The sequence below is a fragment of the Triturus cristatus genome, chromosome 12, assembly GCF_964204655.1.
Source record: "Triturus cristatus chromosome 12, aTriCri1.1, whole genome shotgun sequence".
Classification (NCBI taxonomy): Eukaryota; Metazoa; Chordata; class Amphibia; order Caudata; family Salamandridae; genus Triturus; species Triturus cristatus.
This window is the reverse complement of record NC_140595.1, coordinates 304,857,545-304,885,058: the sequence shown is the minus strand read 5'-3', so window position 1 is coordinate 304,885,058 and position 27,514 is coordinate 304,857,545. Positions and strand designations below refer to the sequence as shown.

Sequence of the window (27,514 nt, the reverse complement as noted above, 5' to 3'; positions counted from 1 at the left end):
GTGGACCCCTGAGACCGATGAATTCAGACCTGAGTTACCTGCCCTGGCCAAGAGCAACACTGATAACGGGGCATCCCATCCCCGTCCAGGCATCCCCAGCCCCCCCTCCCCCCAAAGGAAACAAAGAGAGTCAAATGTTGGGGCTGCGAGAGAGGTCCGAAGAGTCCACCAATTCGACCGGCTGAGTTGCAGGGCCCGTGGGCCGGGGCGACACGGTCCGCCGTCCATCTGCCCCGGGACTGGCATGTGCGGCCGAAGAGGCAGAGGAGGCTCTCGACCCTCGGCGTGACCTTCTCCCAGAGCGCGTGGTGATCACCTCCTCCGCTGTGCGCTCCCGGGGTAACGTGCGGTGCCGCCGACGGGTCCTCGATGTCCGGGGTCTTCCTCGTCCCCTCCGCATACCCACAGGCGAGCCGCGCCCGGGTTTTAATGGTTTTATAAGTCTCGTCCAATTGCATGTGGTACTATGACCTCATTTAAAGTGTCAATGTTTTGTTTCCAAGGCCTGCCTCTCAAAGATTGTTTTTAGCAAGGGGGTTTAGTAAAAGCACGCACAAAGTGTGTCTTTATATTTTAGACTTTCTGAAAAGCAAAAACATGTTTGTCAGCCTTAAGAAGATTGGCGATCCATATGTGTCAGTTATCCAAAATACATTTTAGCCGTACGGAAACAGGCTCTGTCATACTACCAAACACTTTTCTTAAGCAGACGAGTATGCTCAAATACCCTCTTTCCGTGAATTTAACCCTCAATATGCTAACCTCTGAAAACGAATTTTCCTTATTTGTGTATAATTAAAAATGCTCAAAGAAAAGGTTGCCCATGAAGTCGAATGGATGGTGATTGTTTTATTCTAGGATTATGTTCCTTACTGGAAGCTTAGGATATACTGCTAAGTGAGGATTACCCTCAGAGATCTCTTGTTTTTTGTGATACATGGCAAACAATAGGTGTTAACTATGTTCTTTTGAAAAAGTGTCTAGGGAGGCTGACATTCCTCAGTATACGCAGAATATTCAATGAACAGGTTAGTCATAGGATAACTCTTTCCTCAAAATCTGTGACTTGGGGCACTCCTTTACCCCTGTTTGTGAAACGCCTTTAATACAGACTGATAGTCCTATACTCTCTTTCAGAGATTTTTCAAGAAGGAAATCAAAAAAATAGTAACGTGCAGTGCCTGTTGTACTTTGATTTCGTTCAATGCCAGCAGTCACAGTGACCAAGCATAGAATTCCAAGGAACCTCATTATGAGAAGCAGACACAGGAGAAATAGATAGGTTCCTTGACAAGGGCAAGACCAGATGCAGTCACATGGCAGGCTAACTTTAACACGTGACTGTTCTACTCTAGCCCCACCAGCCTGTTATAGGTGCTGACAGGCTGGCGCAATGACAACACACTACTTTGCAGCTGCCTAGGGTGACAGTCACTCGAGGCATCCAGAAGCATCACATTTGACTCCCTTGCCTAAGGAGTTGGAAGCAAAATATCACTTTGTATATGGCTCCAAATGTCCTTGCACCGTACCTGGATATGGCCATCAGGTAATCTACCCATCCCGTATAGGTGAGATTGTCGCTGGTCTTTATAATTATTCGTTTGGGTGGGGTTATGACTCATGTGAGAGAGGTATTTCAGGACACCTGATCGAAATTGTAATTGCTTGTCAAAGTACGGAGTCGATGTTGCAAAAGGTAATATGTGTCCTTTGCCTGCCCTGTATCAATAGCTTTACTGTCACTAAGGGAGTAGCTTCAGGGGGATGCTACACCCCTCTAATATATATATTATTCAGTAAATAGTAGGTTACAGGAGCTTTCAGTCAGGTTTGGTAAGATGTCTGCCTGATATCACCTTGGATTTTTAAACACTCACTCAGACAAATACCCACACACTCTCTTCTGTTACGATGAACTTAACAACATGGGTATTTTACAAAATGCTGGGGCATATTTACAAGGGCGTATAGCCACCAGAACGTCACTATTTATGGCTTTCTAGTGGCAATTAGCCCTTTGCCTTATTAACAAGGTGGCATCTTACGCCCTCTTGTAAATAAGGCCCCTTTTTACGTAGCACTTGGCGTGAAAGGAGCCGACAATGGGTGTTGCAGCGGGCATTCTGCCGCAACACCCATTGCTTTTGACGCTGCCCCCTATTTACAATGGTGGTGTAAATATGGAGCAGCACCAAAAATAAGACCCAGGAAAACCTGGTCTTAACCTGGCGAAACAAAGAGAAATTATTTTCTCCTCGTTTTTGCTGTTTCTATGTGTGCTGTATTATGCAGCCCACAGAGAAAGAGCAAATCACTCATTTTTGCTGTTTCTATGTGTGCTGCATTATGCAGCATGCATAGAAAGAGCAAATCACCATTAGTGATTGTTCGTGTGCAGGAAGGTGTCCTGTCCTGCACATAAACAATCATACAAAAGTGGGACATGCTGTTGGAAGGAGTTTCAATGTGTGCTTTTTAAAGTTAGATGGCTGCAGACGGAAATTTTGGTGCTTTCGACCCAAGTTTGAGAAACAGTATCCTCTGGCTGTCAGTTTTTGTTCTGTAGGATCAGTAATGAGTCATAGAAGTGAATAACTAGATTAAGAGTCTGGTATTCACAATAGTGTCTCTCAATAAGAGACATATATAACATTGAATTCTTTACCAGAGCTGCTCATTGATACCAGGTTTGAGATGACTCCTTTCCATCAGTGCATCATTCGGAGTGTAGCTGCATCAATCCGACTTGCAGTTTAGAGTGGCCTAAGTAGGAAAAATAAAATAATGCTAGACTTGCTTATAGCCCCTTTCAGCCTTTGGGCTTACTCTGGAAAATATTATCCAAAGTATGACATCAAAGTGACACCTCTAGTCTTACAGGCATCTAACACAAACGATAGTGTTGAATATTTTGCTTCATATCAATTCTTTGCAGAATAGGGCCTAGCATGGTCTCTCCATGGGGTAAACTCTGGAGCCCAGAGAGATTACAAAATATTTTAAGAATACCATGGCCATCTAAATATATTTGTTATTAAGGCTACTGTTTGGGCAGTAGAAGGCTGTGATCAGTAAACTTTAGACACAGTGGGATTACCTGGCAAAATCGTTTCAGAAATTCTTGCACACAATGTGCTGCTTAATCCTCCAAGCAGTCATTTACATTCTCGAACACAGCTGCTATTGTAAACGTTTGGAGAGCCTCTGCCATTAGATAAGGCCTGCAGGATCCTGGGGGCGATTGATCGCTTGCGTCTTTCGCGCGCCTTAATTCCAGCGACTGCCAGTCATTCTCTCCCGGGCCTGCTTGTGGAGATGCGGCCGGCGGACGTGTGGCTGCAGTTAATACATTAGCGGCTGCACGCGTCGAGAAGGAGCCTTCTTGGCAGGTCCCTGACTGCCGCTCGTCGCCTCAAAACGAACCTGTGAAATGCCTTTAACGTAATGAGCTGCACGTCAGATGCGCACCGGCGCCAGCAAGACGGCGAGCCCTCGCGCATATATTGATGCCTTTCAAGGTGCGCGCGCGGCGCTCGGGCGAGACGTTGACATATGAAAATGTGAGCGCGCGGTGCCAGTCCAGGTGCTCATCTGTACAGAGAGCTCGGATGCGGGAAGGAGAGGAGTGGAGAGCGCACTGCATGTGCTGGAGGGCGGGGTACCCATGTCACAGAGGACAGCTCCTGTAAAAAGGTTTGCGCGCACCTCGGTCTAGTCTTGCTGAAACGCATGTGGTGCAATTATACATGCTAACATTTTAAACGTGGTAAGATGGAGAATTTGAAGAAAAAAAAGTGGGGGAACTGATTTTTCCCATTGACATATTGAACTGGAGGAGATTTTTAGATGGGATTCACTAAAAGTAAGCCAATTTGGGCTTAAAAAATTGGTATTCTCCTGCCTGAATCAGGTCTGTTGGCACATATGCTTACCCACTACTAATTACGAGGCACTGAAGCACTTTAATCCGGGCAGCAGCTCTTGAACACACGGTTAGTCCAGCATACATGCCAACGTTTTGGAAGAGGAAAGTGGGAACATTTAAAAAAATAAGCGGGAGAATGTATTTTTCCCATTTACTTCTATTTCAGCCTGCATCAGATCTACTGTCATGTATGGGACTTGCCAGTGTGGTGCTGCAGGGTCGGATATCAGAAATTCAAATCTAAGTTTTTTCCATACCTGTCAGGAGCACAGAGAAATCGCTATGACAGGCAGTTAAAGCGTGACAAAAATGTTTGCAGGATGAAGTTACTGGCAGTGAATAATCCGAGTCACACAAGACCAGCCCCTGCCTACTGAAGTCCGCGGAGGAATTGGGTTTTTGCATGCAGGAATCGGGAGGCGGGACACTAGCCTTGAAATCGGTAGTCTCACGCTTGAATCAGGAGGGTTGGCATGAATGCTCCGGAGTTATCGGTTACTGTTGATTAATAATAATGTTTAAAAAAAGCACGAAACATTTACTTTAAATTTCTATATAAGTACTTGTCAGCAACGTGCAACTGTTGTGGAATTTAAAGATGTAGACATTGCCAGCTTACAACAGATGCACAAGGTTTCTTTGAATCATTCAATTCAAAAGCTTAAAAACACACATAAATAGGAACGTCTGCTTTTGCTGTCAAATGGTGCAATACAGCAGTGTCCAAAAACAGAAGGCCACATCATTAAAAGCAGCATGCACTGAAAGCCTGCAATTACATATTTGAATTTAAGGAGTGTAAAGAAATGTTAAAAAATGCTCTAAAAGACTCACAAGGCCTGAAAGCTACTCACAACTTTAAGAATTTGGTAAAATAGGGAGTGGCATCGCTGAAGGGTCTGAGAAAATGCACTAAATGTGTTTGCCTGTAACTGAATCATGTGACTGTGATGTAAATAATGTGTTGTCATGCAAACACCAATTTTAGAAAAAGTTTAAAAAAAACCTCCATACCTCGAAGCATTGCCACAGACCAAGCTCTCCTCTTGTTCAGGTTTGTCACCATGTGGCATTATCTTTGGATCCTTTTAATATTGGTGGGAAATGCCAGTGCTCTGAATGGGGTGTCCAAGTAGTTACTAAGCACAGATTTTAGCACAGGAAGAGTCATCACATGTGGCTTGACTATGACTGTAATTATTTCAGGTACTGGTCAGATCTGTGGCTCGGGTTGTAGACAATTCACAATCATGGAGGGGGAAGACACAAACATTGTCAGTTTTATTTTCTGTTCAGTACTTCATACCAGCAGAGAACATGTCAAATAGGCTAACAATTGCATTAGGCTTCTCGGTGTGACAAGGTGAGGAGGTGAGATGATATTTGTAAGGCACGCTTCATTTTGAAAACGGCAGATCATCAAAAAAGTGCCTTTATCACTACCCCACCTCCCCTCCCTTTCAGTGTGTTAATGGGTGCCAGGTTACTTCTAAGCTTGGATTAGAAGTGTCTAGATAGGCAGGATGTTCAGAAATGGGCTTTGGCCTAGTGTCTTTTTTTAGTGATAAGTTGTTGTTGCCCTGGTTGAGGGTTGTACATAAATTAGTATCACAGAGAGTACCACTTTGCCGATGGAGTAAAAGAAACTGTGAAGGAATGCTAACTTTAAATACAAACCTAGGTGTTAACACGAGTAGAACGCTTGAACCTTCGCACTTCCCAGTGAAAAAACAGGGCCTGAGTCCTAATGCTTCTATTCTAAACTCTACACGTTTCACAAAATCCTTCATACACCACTGATTTATCACAGAGGGGAGATAGGAATCTGACAAACTCTCATTCCAATCCTCTCTGTTATTCGTTTTACAACATCCCACCCCAGGCTACTCACCTCTGCTACTGGCCATGCTGCCCCATCCGAATGGCATGAGCCAAATATTATAAATGGGATAAAGTGCCTCCTGCCATACATTATAAGGATATTGCAAGTCACTGAGGAGTTCTGTGACCATATAAGGGAACAAAGCCACAGGCTGAGTTACTTTATAGTGTCACGGAGCCCCGAGTTCACTTGCAATATCCTTATAAAGTACGGCAGGGGGTACTTTATTCTTTGTAATACAAGGTCACACTATCAACTGTCCCACAAACTGCTTTATTCCGTAGTGTGCCACTCTTTCATATTAAAGAGATAGGATGCTTGAAAACATGAAAAATAAAAGTAGATAGAAGACCGGACTATGAGAAGGTCGATGTATTCTGACCTGTGTGTAAACCCCTCTTTGCCCACAGGTTGGAATTACGAGTTGTGAGGTATTTAACCTATCCGATAATTATCGAATATGTTAGATACCTCAACCTTCATTGAATTTCGGCTGAAATTTAACAGGGGAAATGTTTACAGTATAAACTGTGCCAAACAGATTTTGGTGCGTTAAACACCAAAATCTGCATGTTAGTCCCCAAAAGATCACAATAGGTGCTGTTTATCCGATCCGAAAAATAACGTACCCGGGGGTATCAATATTTATGGAGCGAGAAAAATACCAACTTCACTTCTAATCAGGCCCTCAGTAATGCAAAATTAAACATAGCCAAAACAGTTAGATATTTGTTGCAAAAATATACTAGAATCAGTTTAATACAAGTCATATTAAAAACACTGTAGCTCAGAATATGTGGAAGCATGCAGAGACATTTTAGTGTTGCTATAATTACCTAAAGCATGAAAAAATATACATGTTGCCATAAATATCTCTTCTTTGCTGACCACTGTTTATCTATCAAAAGAGAGCAGAAAAGCAGAAGAAGAAAAAGCCAATTTTCATTTCTGTTGTTTAAACTACAAATTAAATGCTGTGTGTCCTGCCTTTCTTCTTGTCTACTGATGGAGGGAATGACATCAAAACTCAACTGTATTAGTTTTAAACATTAACATTTCCCCAACTCAAATGCCCTGACAACACTGCCAAGAGATGCCAATTTTTCATATGCACAGTTTACAGACAATGTTTTTGTATATAGAGCAACATTATTATTTTGATTAAACCAATCATTTGAGATGTCATCAGTGATGTCATCAGTGATGTCATCAGTGATGTCATAGAACATTCCTGTCTTTTTTTATTTTAATGTTGTCATTGACATAATCACCTAACAATAATGTTGCCTTTTTTTTTTTCAGGGAATATATATATATATAAGTTGGGTTGGCCAGGTCCCGGGGGCATGTTTCCTTTATTAAATTAAAGGAGGGGGCACACTTGGCCCCCTTCCCCTGGGCATTTTTATGCCCCGGGGACAACCACCTCCCCATGGCTAATGTTTCTATTACGAGGGCGCAGTCCACTCCGGGAACAACCACCTCCTCGGGGCTTTAATTTTAAAAATAGTGTGGGGAGGGCCTTGTGGACCACCCCAATCCCTGGGGATCATCACCTCCTCGGGCTAGATAGAAAGAAATCCGGGGGCTTCACGGACCCCCGTGCCCTGGCGACCACCACCTCCTCAGGGCTAAACTGTTAGTAATGTGGGGGCCTTGCAGACTCCCCCGGGGACCACTACTTCCCCTGGGCCAAAATCTAATTTGTAAAGTTGGAGGGGGCCCCCTCCCATGCAATATACAGCCCGGGGACCACCAACTCCCCAGGGCTGACCCGTGAACAATAAAGGAGTGGAGTTGCGTGACCCCCTCCAAGAGTCTTATATGGCCCTGAGGACCACCATCCCCTCAGGGCAAGCTCCTGCTATGTCCCGGATTGCTCACCCCGGGGACATAGCTGTTTACTCTGACTTGGCGGGAGCTTTGACAGCTCCCGCCAAGTCAGAGCAAACACAAACTCCGCTTCCAGCATGTGAGAGCTTGCTGAGAGCGGAGATTTAATCTGTTTCCCTGCCTGCTGTCGAGCGGGCAGGGAAACAGACAAAACAAATGCTCTCACAGAGAGGCAGCTGCATGTTTAGCAGCTCCCATTCTGTGAGAGCAATGCTGGCTGGGACTGCGGACCCCATGAGGCACCCCTGCAGTCCCCATGCTGTACTCTGGGTGCCCTGGGGGACACCCCGGAGACATGGTCGGACCCCAGGGGATGAAAAGAACCCTAAACTGCTTAGGGATGTAAAGCACTCTTCGTAAAGCATCCTAATCTTCTGGAATGAATGCTCTGTTGTTTGTTTCCTTCAGACACCCTCTCAGTTCCCCTTCATTTGTTGTGTGCCACCAAAGAGGTGCCATGTCACATAATTGTTTGAATTAATACAAGTGCGAATGGGTGCTGTTTAAAGGGAACACATTAGCATATCAAAGCCTTGAAGCTCTCAATGAATGGAGGCCTCCCTTCATCCTGCGCTGAGCCATGGCTCCACTCCGCTTCTCAGCCCACTCTTCGGAAATTATGATTGCTTGGGAAATGTGCCTCCTCTTCCCGCAGATCTTGCCCAAAATGTGGACTCCTTTCATCCAATTGATTGTGTGAATGATATGTACATGAGTTACCACTCCGACAGAGGACGCTGTACTGCTTTCATCCTCCCTGTCATGATAGCATGTTGGGACGTTACTGCATGCTCCCTTTCCAGCCTTGGCATGTTTGGCAAGATTTTAAGGGCCGTGGTAACATGGTGTAACACTGCCTGGTGATAGAAGCAGTGCAGTGGTGAAGAACATAAAGTTCCTCCTGCCAGTTTGCTATATCTGCATGAACATTAAGGAAGCTGCAAACGTTTTACTATTTCCTTGTGCAAACTGATTTAAGTACACTTATTGTTTAGCGTTTGAAGCTGTTTATATTAAGAGCAGTGTTTGGGCGGTTCTTAGCAGAGATAAAAAGTACAATACATTTATCAGGACTTCTTAGTGATTGTTTAAATTGAACACTGTACCTTGACTGCGCCACTGTGGTTAAAAAACACAAATTGAACTTTACCCACCCGTAGACGTAAAAATAAATTAAAAAACGATTTCCCATTTAGCTGCATCACATTATCAGTCCTGAGCAGGTTTATTTACTCACAGAAAACATTCCTTAAATGTTCATTATGCCCAGAGGAGGGAGGGCCCAGGTGAATTTGTGCTGGAGGGCTGTGCTTTGTGTATGTGATTTTTTATGGGGGGGCAAATTACCTCAGCTTGGAATGCTCATTGCAGGCTAACTGAAACCCACATTTCTACATGCCATGTGCAGCAAGCTGAGTGTAGACTTACTGGACCATCCATAAAGTGTCTTGTGCCTAGGCAAGGAAGGCTAAGTGCTATATATACTCACTCACACACTGTCATGATATGCCCACCCGGGACCCGATGCGAGAAGAGAAGGATGACCAACTACCCCCTTACGTCTCTCCTGTGCTTTTCTTGCAGTCGTCATGGGATACGCTTGACCAGGATCGTAGCGGTCCCTTTAATTCAATACCTTCCCACTTCCTGGAGAAGCGAACGTCCCACGTGACGGAGTCACATGCACCAATAGACTCACAGGATGACGAGGAGGCAGCCTTTTTAACCAATGCGGAGATCGAGGAAGTCGTCGCGTATTGGGACCACGGATGTTACGAGTCCAGAGGGAGCCAGAGTGAAACCGACGAACAGAGGGAAGACGCTGATCAGGCGCCGCTGCACTACGAGGATCCAGGAACACCGAAGCCTCAACGCAGCCATCAAGGAAGGAACCACGAACGGGAGCCGGACCCGGTCCGGTACCACGAGAACGCCAGCCACGCTCACGGGGGAGCATGGCTCCCAGAGGTACGTCCTTGAGTGCGTGGTTGGTTTCGCAAGGGGTCTCCCATAAATGCCCATAGCCCAGGGGAGGGAGGAGAACCCTGAGACCTTACTCCCAGGACGAACGTTTTGTTTTCTTCTTCTTTCTTTTTTCTATACACAAACGTTTCGTACGGCATTGGTGACGGTTCGGGTGTTCTTCCCTCACTTCCTCCCCCTGATCACGTGAAGGTTACAGGACCCCGGAGTGACGGCTATTTCTCTCTCTTCTTTGCTTTTTTTTTTCAATCGGTAACCTGACCTCAACCTGCCGGAAGCGGATGACGAACCATTGGAAAGAAATCCAAATCCTGACGATAAGGAGCCACAAACATAAATGGACTGTCCTTGACTTTCCCTTTTTGTGTTGATTTGGCATAAAAGAAGATTGAATAAAAGTCTTCCTAGCCCACCTCTTTTGTCTGTCTCTGGCTGAATACCCACACACACCCACATAGCCACTCACAAGCCCACAAAGTCACTCACACACCCACTCACAGACACATACAGCTACTCACACACCCACTCACTGACTCACAAAAACACTCACATATCCTAAAAACTACTCACACACCCACTCATCCACCCATATGGACACTCACACATCCACTCACAGACCCATACTGTCACTCATACACCCACTCAAAGACCCATAGAGCCTCTCACACACCCACAAGAACACTGAGAGACCCATCCAGTCACCCACACACCCACTCACACACCCACTCACCAACCTATACTGCCACTCACACACCCACTCTCAAAGGTTACAGGTTACAGTTAGGAAATACAATTTCAAAAACTTAAGAAATTCACTAAAAAACAAAGGTTACTGGGACGTTATAGTTAGGAAATAACATTAAATGTAGAAATTCACAGAAAAAAAATTACAGGGATGCTATAGTTAGGAAATAAAAATAAAAAAACTTTGGAAATTCATGGAAAAAACAAAGGCTACAAGGATGTTATAGTCAGGCTCAGATTTTACTTGTACAAAACCATAGAAATTCAGCAGTTATAATTACCTGAGCTAACTGTAAGTTACGTCTCTGCAATGCACTGCTTATGACCTCACATATTACATCACTCATAACATGGTCACTGACATCACTGATGATGTCACTGATGACAATCTCATAAATTATCTATAGGGAAGGGGGTGTGGCCCCCTCCCCTAGTCTTAAGCCGCCACGGGTACTCCATCCCCCCACAGGCCCCCTCCCCAAACATTTTTGGGACCCGAAAACCTCATCCCCGGGGGCAAACATATTTATAGTGTAGAAGGGGGTCACATAATCCCCTTCTCCAAGCCCAAATGGGCCCTGGAGACCCCATTCCCCGGGCCATAAATTAACTATAGGAAAGAGGGCACATGGCCCCCTCCCTGAGCCTTAAGAAGCCCTTGGGACCCCATCCCTCGGTGCCAAAACAATTATTTTAGGGGAGAGGTGGGTGGCCCCTCTCTGAGCCTAAACAGGCCACAGAGATCTGATCCCCCAGGGCATACAAATAATAATAGGGTGGGGGGCACATGTCCCCTTCCTGAGCTTTAAGAGGCCCACATACCTAAATAGACCCAGGGACCCCACACCCGGGGCCAATCACTAATAATAGGTACCAAATATATAAAAAGATAGGGGCCCACAGTCCCCCCAAGCCATATTAGGCTCCCTTCCCCAGGCTAATTTAGTCCCCGGGGACCGTATCCCCTATGGCCAGGCCTTATTATAAATTGGGAGGAGACATGCTGCCCCCCCTCCCAGACCGATTTTGGCCCCAGAGACCCCAGGGCCCGGCCAAAGTTGAAAAATAAGTAGGGGGCATGCAGCCTTCCTCCCAGAGCAGATTTCGGTCCTGGGGTCCCCATCCTCCGGGGCCAGCCAGATTAGTAATGTGGCGGGGGCCGCACGCCCCACTCCTCAGGCCAATTTCAGTCCCTGGGCCCAAAAGCAATTTTGTACTCTTCCCATGACTGCTAACTACACCACTTATTACATCACTCATGACATCTTCTATGGCTACATTGATAATATCACTGCAACATTTGCTGTAAAATTATTGATGAGAAAACTGTGCATGGCTAGGCTGCTAGTTACCTTAGGGCATGAGGTATAGTTACTTGAGATAACTATAATTATAACTGCTGAATTTCTATGGTTTTGTGTGTGTAAAATCTGAACCTAACTATAACGTCCCTGTAGCCTTAATTTTTCTGTGAATATATATATATATATTTACTCATTGAAAAACAGTCCTGTTGCTTGTCATGGTTTGCTCTTGGTTGTCAGTTGTTTTTCCCTGTATCATTAGCAAAGTGCATTGAGCTATGTTACATTTAACTTCATTCATTAAATTACCATATAGCCCAATCCTTGTGACCTAACTGCCTTAGATGGGCAACCAGATTGTGTTAGAGACTGTTAGTAGCCGGGCTCGACCTGCAGCACTTGTCTGTACCCTCTACTTCAGTCTTTCTCAATGGGAAACTTATTTTAACAAAAAGATCCGTTTTTTTAAATGAAAATCACGTTTGACAAAATGGTGCCTTTTTTACATATATAAAATGGGGACCATGCAATCTGAATGTTCATAAATATCAAGAATATACCACAGGGAAGTCGTTTTTTCTACTTCCACACCCATTTTTTTCATGCCTGTGAATGCCCCCGGTACCCCACTGGGATCAGGTCTCTCTCAAAGTCGCCCCTACGTTGCCGTGCATTTTTTCCAAACTGTCTAAATCATGATTTGCTCCATATCACTAGTTTCAAGATTGTGTAGAAAAATTATTTTGATTTCCTTCGTCAGTCACTCACATTTGTCAAAAAATTCAATTGTCATTGACAGAAATCGTGACTTTGGAGATTGCGATTTTAAACAGCTAAAACAGACAAAAGCGTTAACCCTTTTAAGCCTACATGGAACACTTTTCAAATGCTAATATCTCATAAAATACTAAACAGATTTACACCAAAATAAAAATGAAGCTTACTTTCCAAGTAAAGTTTTACTTTCATGCCAAGCATAGCATATATACATTCAGTGGTTTTCTTAAATGGCAGAAAGCACAATTTCCTATGGGAGCTAAATTGAAAAAACACTTTTTACCCACCAGTTAACTTTCTTCCCCTGCATGGAACTGAAAAGGCAAATTAAAATATGAATTGTCTGAGAAAGTGTGGGGAACCATAACTACTATGCAATATATAAGGGATAAAGACTTCCCTCCTGTACATTATAAAGATATTGCAAGTCACCATATAGAGGAACGAGGCCGAAGACAGAGTTCCTTTATAATGTTATGGAACTCCGTGATGACTTGCAATATCCTTATCATGTACACCAGAGGGGTACTTTATCCCATATGATACATAGTCACACCATCACCTTTCCCACAAACCACTTACAATCTTGGTGCATAGCTCTTTCATTTGAAAGAGCAAGCATGTTTGCAAACATGAAGAATAAATGTAACACCTCTACTGAAAAATTAAACACATCAAAAACCTGTTAGTTATTTGTTGCAATCAGATATTAGAACCAGTTCGATACAAGTCAGTTTGTTTAAAAAAAAAAATGAAAAGTTGCAGTAGCTCGGAAAGCGTAGAAACGTATAGAAAGATTCTAGCTTTTCTCTATCCAAGGAGTGCAAAAATAAACATTATTTATGCTCGTCACTGTAAGCTATTAAAATAGAGCAGTAGAAAGAAAAGCAATGTTCCATTTTCCTTGCTTTAAACAGCTGGTTCAGTTATATTCCGTGAGTTGATCTGACTTGCATTTCACCTAGGCTGCATTGTGACGTCAGAACTCAACTGTTATTACTTATAATGGCCGAGTTCTGATGTCCTCTCTTTATAATTTGTGACTGAGTGCTTCATAGTGCATCTGTACAGGGATTACAGAATCCCATGTATTATAAAGAATTTAGAGACTGGTGTCTATACAGGGATTACAGAATCCCATGTATTATTTGTATATAGAATCATGGGGCCAGAGAGTTGTTCAATTACATTGATTGGGAAAAGAGCCTGTGCTCTCCAGCCTTCACCAGAATAGGTCATCCAGGACAACGGCATAATGACATTTACTAGAATTTGGTTCCCCTAAGAAGGATAACAGGGATTTAATATAGAATGCTTCTTTGATGGTCTCGGTTTTGTATCTTAAATTAAAACAATGTTGTTTAGTGTTATGTAACTGTTGTTTTGTTGCACACAAGTAGAGTCAGAGAGCACAGTAATTTTCTGCTTCTAAGTGCCTTTAAAGCTCCGGCTTGCACAACACATTCTCTATACTGTACATAACATTCATCACATCTTTCATTTTAATGAATGAAACTTCTGCTTTGTTGGGAAATGCATTTCATAACTCATTGGCATAATGGCCCAGGCCTAAGGCGCGATCAATACCAGATGGAAGCTGTGTGGTCATTCAATGCTTCCCCATTATGTAAGGCAGCAATGTTACTGTAGCTGAGCCGCGGGCCTGAGGAATGTCTTTGTGTGATTAATGTAAGAGAGCATATGAGAGATGGTATCCATCTTCTCTTTAGGTATGCTAGGCGCCCTAGATGTATGAGTCTATTCAGCACACGAGGATTGACACCTGTTCAGCTCCTTACGACCGCAGCTAAGTCCAGACATTGCTCTCTTGGTATGTCCAACTTCCACCAAATGAAACCTAGGTGTGTTCGTTTGGTGATTATTGATGGACAACATATAGAAAACCTGATTTGATGGCTAATTAGGTCTCACCTGGCGTTAGCAGCGCGCATGCGCTGCTCTTGCCATGCGTGGGCTTCTTGTGATCAATATGGTTTCGGAAGGGGACTTGAATCCCCGCCCCCTCTTCCCATTGGGTTGCGTCATAGCTTAGGCTAAACACTGGCATTCTATTGTTAAGGAGAATTTTTAGTCACTCCTTGTTGCCACCCTGTCCACTTTTGGCCCCGCCCACCTGGACTGGATGTTTTACTGGCGGCAGTATACAGACTATTTTTCCAATTCGTGTAATGTGTTACAATAACAAGTGGCCGTCTCTACCTTTCATGCTCATGTCGGCACCCATTGCTGGCCTGCGCGCATCAGTGTGAATAATGAGAGAAAGAGTAACCCGTGCCACTTGTTTCTTTCTTTAAATTGCTCCCACCCCTGTACACACTCATTGCCATTACCAGTGTCCTCTAACATGACAGCAGACGGACGTTTTGAAAGGGGCCTCCATAACGGTAAGCGCTATGCTTTCTGCGCTTTTAACGTGCAGCGCTCTTCACCCATGTTCCACAGTATATTGTAGTCCAATACCACAATGGCTGCCCCCACTACGTTTCACTTTCCTGATGCTGTTTACATCCCTGCGCCCTCCCTCATTGCTGCTTCACCCATCCTCCCCCGCATTGTTTTTTTTTTCTTACATGAAGAAAAGGTTGCAAACCTACTCCAGCACCTCCAAATAAAAAATGTTTCATAGCTCCTCCCACACAGTTTGACTGCGCGCGCTATGTCCTACAACTATCAAAGCGGTAATTAAAAGTTAGCCATTGACTATGTGGCCCAGTGACTCCCCTGCACTGTCGTCCCAGCCACACCCCCACTAAGAGAGGGCTCCCCGCACCGTGCACTGCCCCCCCGGGCCCCCTCCTCGGCCGGCAGAGCCCCACTAGGCCTCGTCTGAAACCTCCTCGTAGGCTCGGCTTTTCTGATAGTCTTGCATGCAACTGCATAATGGAAGCCTGGCCCCTCCTCCCCTCTGAAGAAATCTGCTTACAGGCTTCCTTCTTTATTCCCTCTCTGCTTCCTTCATGTGCCATTGTTTTGTTTTTTAACCGACTCAACACTTGTGATTTTTTTTAATTACGGGCAGAAATAATGAAGCGTAAACCAACTCAGGAGTAAAAATGTATACATTAAGCCTTTGTCCCTTGTTTGTTATTTACATTAATGCGCGGCTGCTTTATTTTGTCCTATTTATTTATTTATAACTTTAATACTGAGCGCATGCCCACTTCAGGTACATCGCGCACTTTCTTTTTTAAACTATTGTAAATGCCATCAGCGTCTGGCAGCCGAGCCGGCGGCACAATGGAATCCTGGCCCCTCCTACCCTCTGCAGAAAACCTTCCATTATCTCTAACAGGAAACTTATGAATGTGCCCCCCGTGCCTTGGCTCCATGCTGACATACCTGGGCTCCGGCTGCCTGACCTGGAGGTGGGGGCAACAGAAGAGAGGGCAGAGGAATGCGGGGTTTGGGCAGATATGGGGTCTTTTTTCTGGAGGTATAACTTTGAGGGACCGGGCTTTCATTCAGACTCGAACGCTGTCCGAATATGGCAGAGAAAAAAGGGTGATGGAGGCTGAGAGCGAGGAAGGGAGAGGAGGAGGCAGGGACAAAAGAGGCAGAGGGGGATGCGGGGAAGAGTGAGGCTAAAAGGGGCAGACAGGTAGGACAGAAAGGCGGGAACGCTTTCATCAGTACGCTTTCAGAATCCGATCCCACAAGCAACTGCTTGGACAAGCATTAAAAATGCAATAGGTCTTGCCTTTCATTAAGTTAAAGCCATTTGCTTTGCTATACAATACCATTAGCAAAGCAAATGGCTTTAACGTAATCAAAGGCGAGACCTATTGCATTTTCAATGCTTGTCTTTAATATGCCCCGACATTCCACTGACTGTAAATATCTGTAGCTTAGAAGCGGATGTTATCTTGTCATTCATCCAGTGAAGAGCCAATGCATACCCCCTAAAACCCTCTGTGTCCCAGAGGTGGGAGTATTCAGAAATGCGACAACGCCGTTGCAAGTCACATGGAAAGTGGAGTTAGATGTATTTAAAGGTTTTCCCTTGCAAAGGTTGTGCTTCCCGCGAAAAATAAATATGGCAGGCTTTGAAAATAGTGTCATTTTCATACAATGTCTTCTAAACTAATAACATCAATACTGTTATCCCTTGCGAATCACAAAGAACTGAGACTGCTGCATTCCCCCCCTGATGTCCCGTTCTCAATGTGCTTCTTTGTTTTTAGGTCTCGCCTGACCCAGCGCATGCGCTGGTCTGGCGAGACTTTTTGAGAGGGCTCCAAAAAGTGCTACCAGGCCAGCCTAGACCTACAGTGCATGTGCGCGGGCGCGGGCGCCGCGCTTGTCCGGTATTACTTTCACTTTCACGGCCGTTTTGATGTTTGATCGCGATCACGATCCCTTTCACGGCCGCTTGTTTATCCTTTCAGGGAAATTCCCCCTAGAGGTAGTCGGGGAGTGTAGTGCGCTCTTTACCTTGGTGTTGGGCTGCATTTACTGCCAAATTGTTCTTAAAGTGATACGTGACCATTATAAATTTGCGCTGCTCATCACAGATGCTGTGCCTTCCTTATTTATAGAAGTATTTTTCAGTGTCCGTCCTCTTTCTTGTGTATGATGTTTTAAAAGCCTGCACGTTAAATTCCGCTCACTTGTCTAGCGATGGCATTTCCCACACAGATGAAGGAGTGACATATCTACTGGACAAGTTGGTTGGTTCAAGTAGCGCCTGCGAAGCTTCAACCAACTACCGGTTGTGCAGCCTGATTATTTTATTTCATGCTGACCAAACAAAAAAAAAAGTAAGGCGCGATTTAACTTTGTATACTGCTCACAGTGGGTGCGGGGGTTTCTCTTTCAACTCTTTGACAGGCTGCCACTTTCACGGCAGTGGGACTGGCGGCAAACTCGAGTTCCCTGGATGAAGGCAGTGTGACATCTCCGCAGCTGGCAGTGTCCTCCTTCCTGACACAGTAACCGGAGACAAAGGACAGGCCTGAGACTTCCTCACCTTGAAAAACAGCAACTGTGTAGTCCCACCCCTCGTCCCTATAATCTACCATATAGCACTGCTCAGAAAGACCAGTATGTATCTCCTTGGTAAACAAAATGCCTCATGGAATTTCTAGGTGTTTGGTTCTCCCTTCTTCAACTACAGGAATCCAGACAATAAACTTCCACTGTCTATGAAGATATTCTCACCCCCAATCGGATGAATTCCACTTTACTGTGTTAATCAATGCTGAGAGGCAATCTTTAAGGGTAAACTTAGGAAGACGTACATCTACTCCAGCATTTACAGAATTTCCTTTTCAGTGTTTGCTTTACAAAGCTGCCACGGTTTCAGATTGCTGTGTGTGACATTTTCATAATCTCAGTTTGATTATGAGTGACATTTCAACGACTATGAGTGACACTTTCTCATGAGCAAAATCAAGCAATGAAGACGGGGTAACAAATATCAGAAATCCACCCATTTGAGCAACGAGAAACTCTAAACTGCAGCAAAGCATAAGAAATAATTGTTATACGACTTTCATTTATCATACTTTAGCCAAAATTGCAGAAAATAGATAAAGCTGTCTGGAAGACGTTTATAATTGAATTCTAATCAGCTGAGTGACTCGCAGATTCACTGGACTGCCATCGCCTACATGAGCATAAACATGGCAACACGGGAAAACAGAGTGTGAGGCACTAATTAAGGTCATAACTAGGCTGATAGCAAAGTCTCACTGACCTGACTTGCAGAACACTTTCTTTCGAGGAAGGTGACGAGCTGGCACTGCAACAATGCACACAAGCACCAGACTGTGCGGGTGTGTGTACCTTTGGGACATGAGGGGTATGGCTATGAGCTCATTAATTGCAGACACAGGGTGACAGTGCAGGAACTGCCCCAGCTGTAGATCTGGAGAGTTTTTTCCCACAAGGGCACTGTTTTAAATACTATACAACACACAAAACACCCAGTACTGTACTCTGTAATCCAGCTCTATGCCTCACTGTCTGTCCCAATACACACCTGCTTACCTGAGCTCTCATCCGGCTTCCTGCGTTTGTTGGAATGCATGGTATACATCCATGGGATGTTAAAGGACAGATAAGTGTCACTGATGGTTAAATGCTCATCAACTAACTCACACTCGGCGCGTGATCAAGATGGCCGCGTGAGCCTAGAGCTCCCGAGACCCTCGCTCCCTCCGGCAGCTATCCTGTCTATTATCCTGCTTTTGATGCCCGGAATATTGGAGGGGAGCGGTTGCTGAGGCGAGAATCGCTGTCCGGATCGAAATCGTCCACCAGACGCCGAAGTTGTACTGACTGGAAGTTTGTGGCCTACTTCCCGCACGGTGCCCGGGCCTTGCGTTGGCACAGTGCCCGTGCACTAATTGAACAACAGCGGCCGGGCTGGGGACGGGTCGGCGGAGGGGAGGTGTTTCCACTTTCACTTTCACTTTCGCCTTCCAGCCTCCACAGCGCCCGGGACGGGGCGTGCGTAGTGCCAGCCACTGGTCGCATGGTTGATTACTCTGTATGGGCAAGGAGAGTGTCTACAAGGCAGATTGCGATGTCGACCAAATCGGACGCCGACAAACAGAAGCCCAAGAGTACCAGGCGGGGCAGTTACACCCAGACTAACAACATGGACCGGTATGCCCACCAGAAGGGGTCTCCGGGCGGATCGGGCCCGATACTGGACGCCTCGAAGGACGCGACACCTCCCCCCACAGAACTGACCCTGCAAGATATTATGGGGGCCATCGAAGGGATGAAGTCCTCGATTGGGCAACAATTTGAGACCCTGGCACAAAAAGTGGATGCCATATCGATTGACGTCAATCTGGTTCGGGCAGACCTGGGGAAAACTAATGAGCGGGTTCAGTCCTTGGACCTCAAGACTGCCGGCCTCCTGGGCGACGTCTCCGGCCTTCAGCAGGAAGTCCGTACCCTGCGGACGGCAAATGATCACTTCGCCCGACGGTTGGAAGAGTTCGAAGGCCGTGCAAGGCGCAATAACGTGCGCATCATTGGGGTCCCGGAAAATTCGGAGGAGCAGTCGGTGGACCTGTTCGTGGAGGACCTGGTGGTGAACCATCTGGCGCCCAAAGGCCTCAGTAAGTTCTTTGCTGTCGAACGGGCCCACAGAGTCCCTGGCGGGAGGCCCAAGGTGGGGGCCCCTCCGAGGCCGATTGTCGCCAGGATTTTTAACTTCAGGGACCGAGATGCCATTCTGCAAGCATCGCGGGTGGCCGGCCCGCTGCCATTCCAGAACACTACTGTAAGTTTCTATCCGGACTTTACCCAGATGGTGCAGAAGCAACGGCAAGGCTTCCTGGCGGTCAAGAGAAGACTACGTGAGATGGTACTAAAATATGCCATGCTCTTCCCGGCCAGGTTGCGGGTGGTGTTCGAAGAGCGGACTTTCTTTTTTGAGTCTCCTGACATGGTCGGAGACTGGCTGGACACATTGCCCCAAGGACGGACTGGCGTGGAACGCTCCGGTGGCGCAGATGGTGGTGGGGATGAACACTGAGCCAGGACTTAAGTACTAGGACTCCGGTTCCTCCGGGAGGTTGATAATCCGGGGGGTAGCGGGGGCAGTAGGGGAGCCTTTTCCTCCTCTGGGGTTCTTTTCGTAGATTAGTAGTTTTAAGGGGCGACAGGCACACTGCAAGTTGGGGGGCACTTTAGAGCTTACGCAGGGGTGCAGGGTGGGGGGTGGATGTGGGTTGTTGTTGGGGTTGTTGTTGTTTTTTGTTATGCAAGGCGTAAAGATGCAAGCTTCTGTGACTCGGGTCTGGTTCCACGCGGGGGGTGGTGGTCTCCTTACATGTTGGGATGGGGGGTAGGGGCCTAAAAATACTCAGTTGGAATGTAAATGGCTTGGAGGATCGTATAAAGCGTGGGATTGTCCTGCAATTTCTGAAGCGATGTACCCCTGATATTGTCTTATTGCAAGAGACGCACTTGATTGGTAACACGTGCTATGCACTCAATCGTAAAGGCTATAAATTTGTTGCACATTCCGGGTTTTCCTCGGGTTCTAGAGGAGCGGGAATACTAGTCAGGTCCTCTCTGCCATTCGAGGTTGACTCCACTACCGTTGACGATAGGGGACGCTTTGCGGCAGTAGCGGGGCGGTGGGAGGGCAGGACCCTGGTCCTGGTGTCGGTTTATGTCCCCCCTGCATTGCAGCCCTCTACACTAGCGGACTTAGAGAGGACATTGTTGGATCTCCCAGAAGGAATGTTGGTGGTGGGTGGCGACTTCAATGCGGTTGGCTCTGGCCTGCTCGACAGACACCCGCAGAGGAGTTCGGGGGGGGCTCAGAAGTGGCTACCTGATTTTATAGATACCCTTGGGCTGGTTGACTGTTGGCGACTGTTGCATCCCACACAACGACAATATACTTTCCACTCAGGGGCGCATGGCAGTCTCTCTAGAATTGATTATGTCCTTACCCTAGCTGCATACGCCTCCTTCGTCTCTGAGGCCAGGCACATGGCACGAGGTATTTCTGACCATTCCCCGGTGTGGATCTGTATGGATGTCGGCAGAGGAGTGGGTGGTAGGGTGGCCCCAATTAACCCGTGGTACTTCAGGGACCCTGCGACTCGTAGTGCGGTATTGAAGGCGGTCGACCGTTACTTTCAAGAAAACCTTGGTTCGGTCACGTCGGCGGTGTCCTTGTGGGAAGCGTTCAAAACAGTGATTAGGGGTGAGGCCCTCTCCTTGATAACAGCGGCCAAGCGTCGTAGAGACGCGGAGGTCGCCCAGCTTGAGGCGGAGATCGCGGATCTAGAGTTGGCTCTGGAAGGGGAGGTCACGTCGGAGGCGCTGCACAAGTTGAGCCTTAAACAATCGGAGTACAGGGCCCTCGTGACGGATGCGGCCAAAGCCCTGAGTAGGGAACAGCGGGGCCGTCTGTACGACGTCGGGGACAAGGCCGGGAAATTGATCGCGTGGCTAGATAAAAAGGAGCGGGCCAATCGTGTTGTGCCGGACCTTGTGACGGAGGATGGCGTCATGGTCACGGAGCCGGACAGCATAGTCCAGTGCTTTGCGGATTACTTCCACACGGTCTATACCTCCGTGTCTGACAGGCCAGTGGAGGATTCATGTGAGCTCCTGCGCGATCTTGCCCTGCCTTGCCTCTCCGACATAGACAGAGACGATCTTGATGGTGACATCACAGTCGACGAGATTGCGGGGGCTATCCGCTCTTTGCGCCCGGGCAAGGCCTCGGGTCCGAATGGCCTGCCAATTGAGCTTTACAAACTCCGACCGGACAAGATCGCTCCGCATTTGCGGGCTATGTTCGTGGAGGCGCGGGAGATGGGCTGCCTCCCACTTGACCAGCGCCTGGCAACGATCGTGGTCATCCATAAAGATGGCAAGCCCAGGAACCGGTGCAGCTCATACAGGCCGATCTCGCTCCTTAATGCTGAGCCGAAGATCCTTGCCAAAATCCTCGCAAACCGGCTGGTCAGGGTGGTCGGGGATCTGATCCACCCTGACCAATCTGGCTTCATCCCGCATCGTAATACCGCGTTGAATCTTAGGCGCATCCGTGGAGTGATCGCAAGGGTGGTGACTATGCGGGAGCCGGCCATGGTGGCTGCGCTCGACGCAACGATGGCATTTGACACGGTGGAGTGGGCATACCTGTGGGCTGCGCTTGCGAAATTCGGCTTCGGGCCCGGATTTGTGGGCTGGGTAAGGCTATTATACGAAGGACCTCTCGCCAAAGTCGCAGTTAACGGTAGGGCGTCCCGTCCCTTCGATCTGGGGAGGGGTACCAGGCAGGGTTGTCCTCTATCGCCGCTGTTGTTCGCTCTCGCCCTTGAGCCGCTGGTGGCCTGGATACGATGGCACCCAGACGTGAGGGGGATTCGATGGTCCCCTGATCACGAAGACCGCATTTCCCTCTATGCCGACGATATTCTGCTCTATCTTACTTCACCCCGGAAGTCCCTTATAGTTGTTTGCGACATATTGACTTCCTTCGGGAGAAACTCGGGGCTAACCATTAATTGGGGTAAGTCATATCTGTATGCCCTGTGTGGGGACGTCCCGGTTCCCCCGCGGAATTGCCCGATCCAGATTGCCCGGGAGGGTTTCCTGTATCTTGGGATTTATATCTCTGCCGACCCAACGGTGCGGTATGAGAGGAACCTGCTCCCTCCGTTGGCGCGCCTGCGGCGGGACGTGGCGGGCTGGCGGCGGCTGCCGCTTTCCCTCCTTGGCCGTGCGGTGCTATTCAAAATGATGTCTCTTCCCCGTTTTCTCTATGTCCTGCAGAACACCCAGGAGCTGGTTCCGGCCAGCTACTTTCGGGAGGTTGAGAGTCTGCAGCGTTCGCTGCTGTGGGACGGCCGCCCGCGTATAGCGATAGCAAAATTAACTCTCCCTTGGTACGACGGGGGTATCGCGCTTCCCGACATCCGGAGATACTATTGGGCCTCCCAACTGAGCGCGATCAATCATGGAGTCTACGGTCCGGCGCTTGGCCCTGGCTTTGCTATGGACCGGTGGTTGCTGCGGGGTGGTGGCTATTATAGAGCACTTTATTCGAAGCCACCGGCTGGGTCCCTCACAGGGCCGACCGGGGTGGCGGTGCACGTGTGGAAGACAGTCACGAACTCCCTGGGATGGAGGGATAGGCTCACCCTCGCCACTCCGTTGTATGACTCGGACATGTTGGGGAACCTCTGGCACTCTAAGGGATTCGACAAATGGGATCTGATTGGCATCTCCAGGGTGGGGGACATGCTGACCAAGGGGCGGATTAAGTCGTTCGATGAGCTGCGGTCGGAATATGCGCTTGAGGGCACGGAATACTTCCGGTATGCGCAGGTGCGCCATGCGCTGCAGTCGGTCCTCGTTCAGGGGGAAAAGGTGCCTGAGTCCTCTCCATTGGAGGACCGGATCCTGGACGGCCATATGCCGGAGAGCACAATCTCCCTAATTTACAAAAAGCTTGTGAACGTTCGGACCAATCTCCTCCTGGGGGTGCGGGACCAGTGGACTAGAGACGGCCTTGAGCTGGACGATGAGGATTGGCAGTACGCGGTCTCCTCTCCTAAGGAGGTCGCAATCCCCGCCAGGTTGCGGCTTGTCCAGCTTAAGATACTCCACAGAGTCTATGTCACTGGGCCCCGATTGGTCCATATGGGTTTTTCCGAGGACGGGCTGTGTAAGAGGGGCTGCGGGATGGTGGGCACCTTTCTGCACATTATATGGGAGTGTGGTGTGATTGCGGAACTATGGAAGCGGATTCACGTTGTTATGCAGGAGGTCACGGGCATTGTATTGCACCCAGAGGCGCGGCACTGTCTCTTGAATGTGTGGGGTCCTACAGACTACGACGCGGTGCAGACTCAATGGGTGACCCTAGGGAATATGGTGGCTAAGCGAGATATTGCAAGATTGTGGGGATCCCCTAGCACTCCCACCCTGGATGCTTGGAAGGACAACATGGACTGGTGCATGTTCCTGGAGAAAACGGTGTATAGTGCGCGGGGGAGGCCCAAGAAATGGCATAAGGTATGGGGAGGTTGGAACCAGTATAGGGGGTACATATGTTTGCCTCCTGCCACTGAACCACTAGAGGAGCAGCTTTCCCCCTAGCCTCGCGTCCGACTTGGGTATTTCTGATGCACCTCTGCTAGAATGTTAGCGCCTCTGCTTCTCCCTCCTCCTCTCAATCGGTGGCTTGAACTGATGTTGGAAATGGGGCCGCCCCCTCGCTGGGAGCTGACGCGAACTTATGATGTGTATTGCCTTGCTTGTTGTGTTCATTTTTAAAAATTGGAACCTTTGTTTTTATCCTGTATGAGAGCTGTAGATGACTGCACGTGTCGATTGAGGAGCTGCCGAACCTCCGGGTTGTCGGCTGAATAGCAGTGTATCTGAATTATACGAATAAAGGTTTTAAAAAAAAAAAAAAAAAAAAAAACTAACTCACACTCAGTAGTAATTGGGCACACTGACTCTGACCCGTCCTCCTGACGTCGGTGAAATTGGTGTGTCGGGTGCCCTTAGTAACTTATTTATTTATGCAATTTTATATAGCGCAGACTGTACCCAAAGGTGTCAAGAGCGCTTTACAATTGAATCAAGTACGTTACGTGAGGAGATTTACAAACTTACACGTTACAGATACAAATGGGATACTTGAAAAAGTAAAATAAGAGGTGGCAATCACAGCAAAAAAACAAAAAAACAAGCATTTGCAATGCAATAGCTCTCCCTTTTGCGAGATTTTGAGCTATTCGCATTGTAAATGACAATGCCTTTTATTTATGTGTTTTGAAAACTTGCAAGAGGGGCGTAAACATGCACTCTGTACTTATAGCCTTTGCTTACGAAAAGCAAGGCTGGCAATAACTGCACCAATTTTACTGCCAGCCTTGCATCTCGTAAGCAAGGACTATCTGTACAAAGTGCGTGTTTTCAAAACACATAAATAAAAGGCATAGTCATTTACAATGCCAATAGCTCAAACTCTTGCAAATGCGAGACCTATTGCATTGCAAATGCTTGTTTGATATTGCAGTCCGCCTCTTTCAAATAGTGGAGATCTACTGTCCTGCAACATACGTTCAATAAGCATTTACAGATTACATTTGACATCGTGAATATTAATGAGGCACGGTTTCTGTGAGAGCTTGCTTATGGCCTATATGCGCTATGTTCATAAATCCAGCATAACGCTAAGGTTTTGCCATGTTATATCGTAGTCCCTACTCAAAAGCCAAGCTGCGATGCGACTATGCCACATCACATAAATGTTTTCAATTAAATTGCAACTCAGAAACCTAAGTTAACACAGCTGAAAGAAACATGCAATAACTGTTGAGGCAATTGCGCAGCTACCATTTTCCAGGCAGTATGAGCCAGATTGTCAAACCTATTTCCATTTGCAAATGGCCAAATTCTAAAACAGGCTGCATTTCAAAGAAAAAAAGTGTTTTTCATTTAAAATCAGTCACAGACATGGTAGTCTGCTGTACCCAGCAGGCCACCATCCCCATGACGGCTCCGAATCCCAATGGTTCGCAAATTGCGACCTACCTCATTACCATTCCTGAGGTAGGTCGATTTGCGACCTGCTAGGTATCGCTATTTGGAAAAAAAAAGGTTCATATATGAGGAAAATAGATTTTCTAATTGAGATTTGGACATAATCGGAATTAGGAAATTTGTATTCCTAATATTGGTACATTGGGCCCTAAATCACCAGCTGGGGTTTTCTAGATTATTATTATTGAAAGGCAATTTGTAAAATGCTAAATATACTTTAAGAGAGTCGCTTCGTGCTACAGAAGACCGACTATCACGTGGTGGCAGGTCTCAGGTTCTGTGTTGTCACACCGTACATGGTTGAACAGCTGTTGAAAGGCTCCTGATGTCTTTGTGCAGGCAGGCGTACGTATAACATACATTAAAGGCCCCGAAATAATCTGCAATCAAAAGAAAGCAAGTGTAACTGAAAAAAGAAAATGCAGGGAAGAGCCTGAAAACTAGGCCTGGCCAGAATTTCAATTACGCTGGAGAATTCGGAGTAATTTAGGTAACTGCGTGTTACTCTTTGGCGCAGAATTACCGGTATTTACACAATCACTCCTGCTTGCATAACTAAGAGTAATTTTGGGAGGGGTAAAAAACCATATTTAGAGCATATTTAGAGAGAGCAAGCATCCGCTGGCCCTCGCTATCCATGTTCTTCTACATTTAGAGCCGTTTCTTATTGAAAAATGCATCCTTGCATCTATTTTCGGTGCAAGAGTGCACTTTGCTCTAAGAAAATGGCACTAAATGCGAGTAGTAAGTTGGGATGAAATCCTACTTCAACAGTTATTTAGTGGGCGCCAGTGGCTTTTCGTGCACTATGTTCATGTTCTGTTGCATTTTGTGTTATTTCTTTGTGCAAAATGCATCCTTGCATGCTAAAGGCATAATTACTTTTCTCATATAATTCAAACATAACCTCATGGAATTCTCAGGTAGTTCCACGTGATTACACTACAAAGAATTATGTTAGTTACCCACCCGTACTGTAAACAGGCATCAAAGAGTAAGGTACTGCAGTACAGGAAACAAGAGGCACTGAACTAATGGAAAAGAAAGAAAGAGAAAGTTGTGATTTTAGAGGAGGAAAGTCAAGCAATAAATATCACCTATGAAGAAGAGTGAAGAAACAGAATACTCAGTCTATCAGGTGCATTTGTTAAGCATTCAGCTGCTTCGGCCGAAGCATCCCGATGCTCAAAAGCAGTGACTAGAACTGATAACTTAAAAAAGGGCAATGTTTTAAGAGAAGGAGCATACAACGAAAGGCTTATGATTAAAATACATGTGATATACAAATATAGTTGAGAACTAGTTTATTTGAGGAGTAGAGAACAAACTTGGTCTATTCTATTGGGATTCATCATGTGGTGAGCTGAAAGAGAAATAATGTAGGTGGCTCGATAAGGCATTTAAATTGCATTCTCAGATTGGTACACAGAGCCACAAGATCACAATAGGGACAAGTCCACCTAAGTAAAAGAATAGGAACTGGTCTTAAAGTCAGTGAGTTTATGGGAGAAAGTGGATTAGTTGGGGTGGATGGTAGACCACCACAAGTAATAGTATCACTATTCTTGTTAGGTCCAATAAAGGTTTCAGTAATTTAAACCTGAGCTCAACCCCTGGCAGCTATGGCACAAAGGAGACAGACTGAATTTAAGAAAATGTAAAGGCAATTAAAAGTACCAAAATAGTTAAAAACACAAAAACAATAGAAATTCCACTCCAATTTATAAAATTAGGAAATATTTTATTGAACAAAATTATGCCAAATTGACAAAAATCCAATAAGGGGACTGGGGATGTGAAATTTTAAAGTTTGAATAAAATTTTAGCACAAACAAAAACACAGAGCGCCAACTGCTGGTTGTTCGAGACCATGACAACGGTATGGTTTAAGGCCGACTGAGCACGGGTCAGATATGAGTCCCAGGTTGGTCCTGGTCA

The 27,514-nt window shown here is 46.5% G+C and overlaps 1 protein-coding gene across 5 annotated transcripts in view; it reads left to right on the top strand.

The window, feature by feature from the left end:
- SMPD3 (sphingomyelin phosphodiesterase 3) overlaps positions 1-27,514 on the top strand; it is a 1,004,685-nt gene that overhangs the window by 530,929 nt on the left and 446,242 nt on the right. Inside the window, exon 1 of one of the 5 annotated variants that reach the window (XM_085639466.1) lies at positions 9,549-9,671. The exons of the other annotated variants lie outside the window; for them this stretch is intronic. The gene's annotated coding sequence lies outside the window, so the exon portion shown is untranslated. Of the gene's footprint in view, positions 1-9,548; positions 9,672-27,514 lie in introns of those variants that run through there. 5 annotated transcript variants of the gene reach the window in all.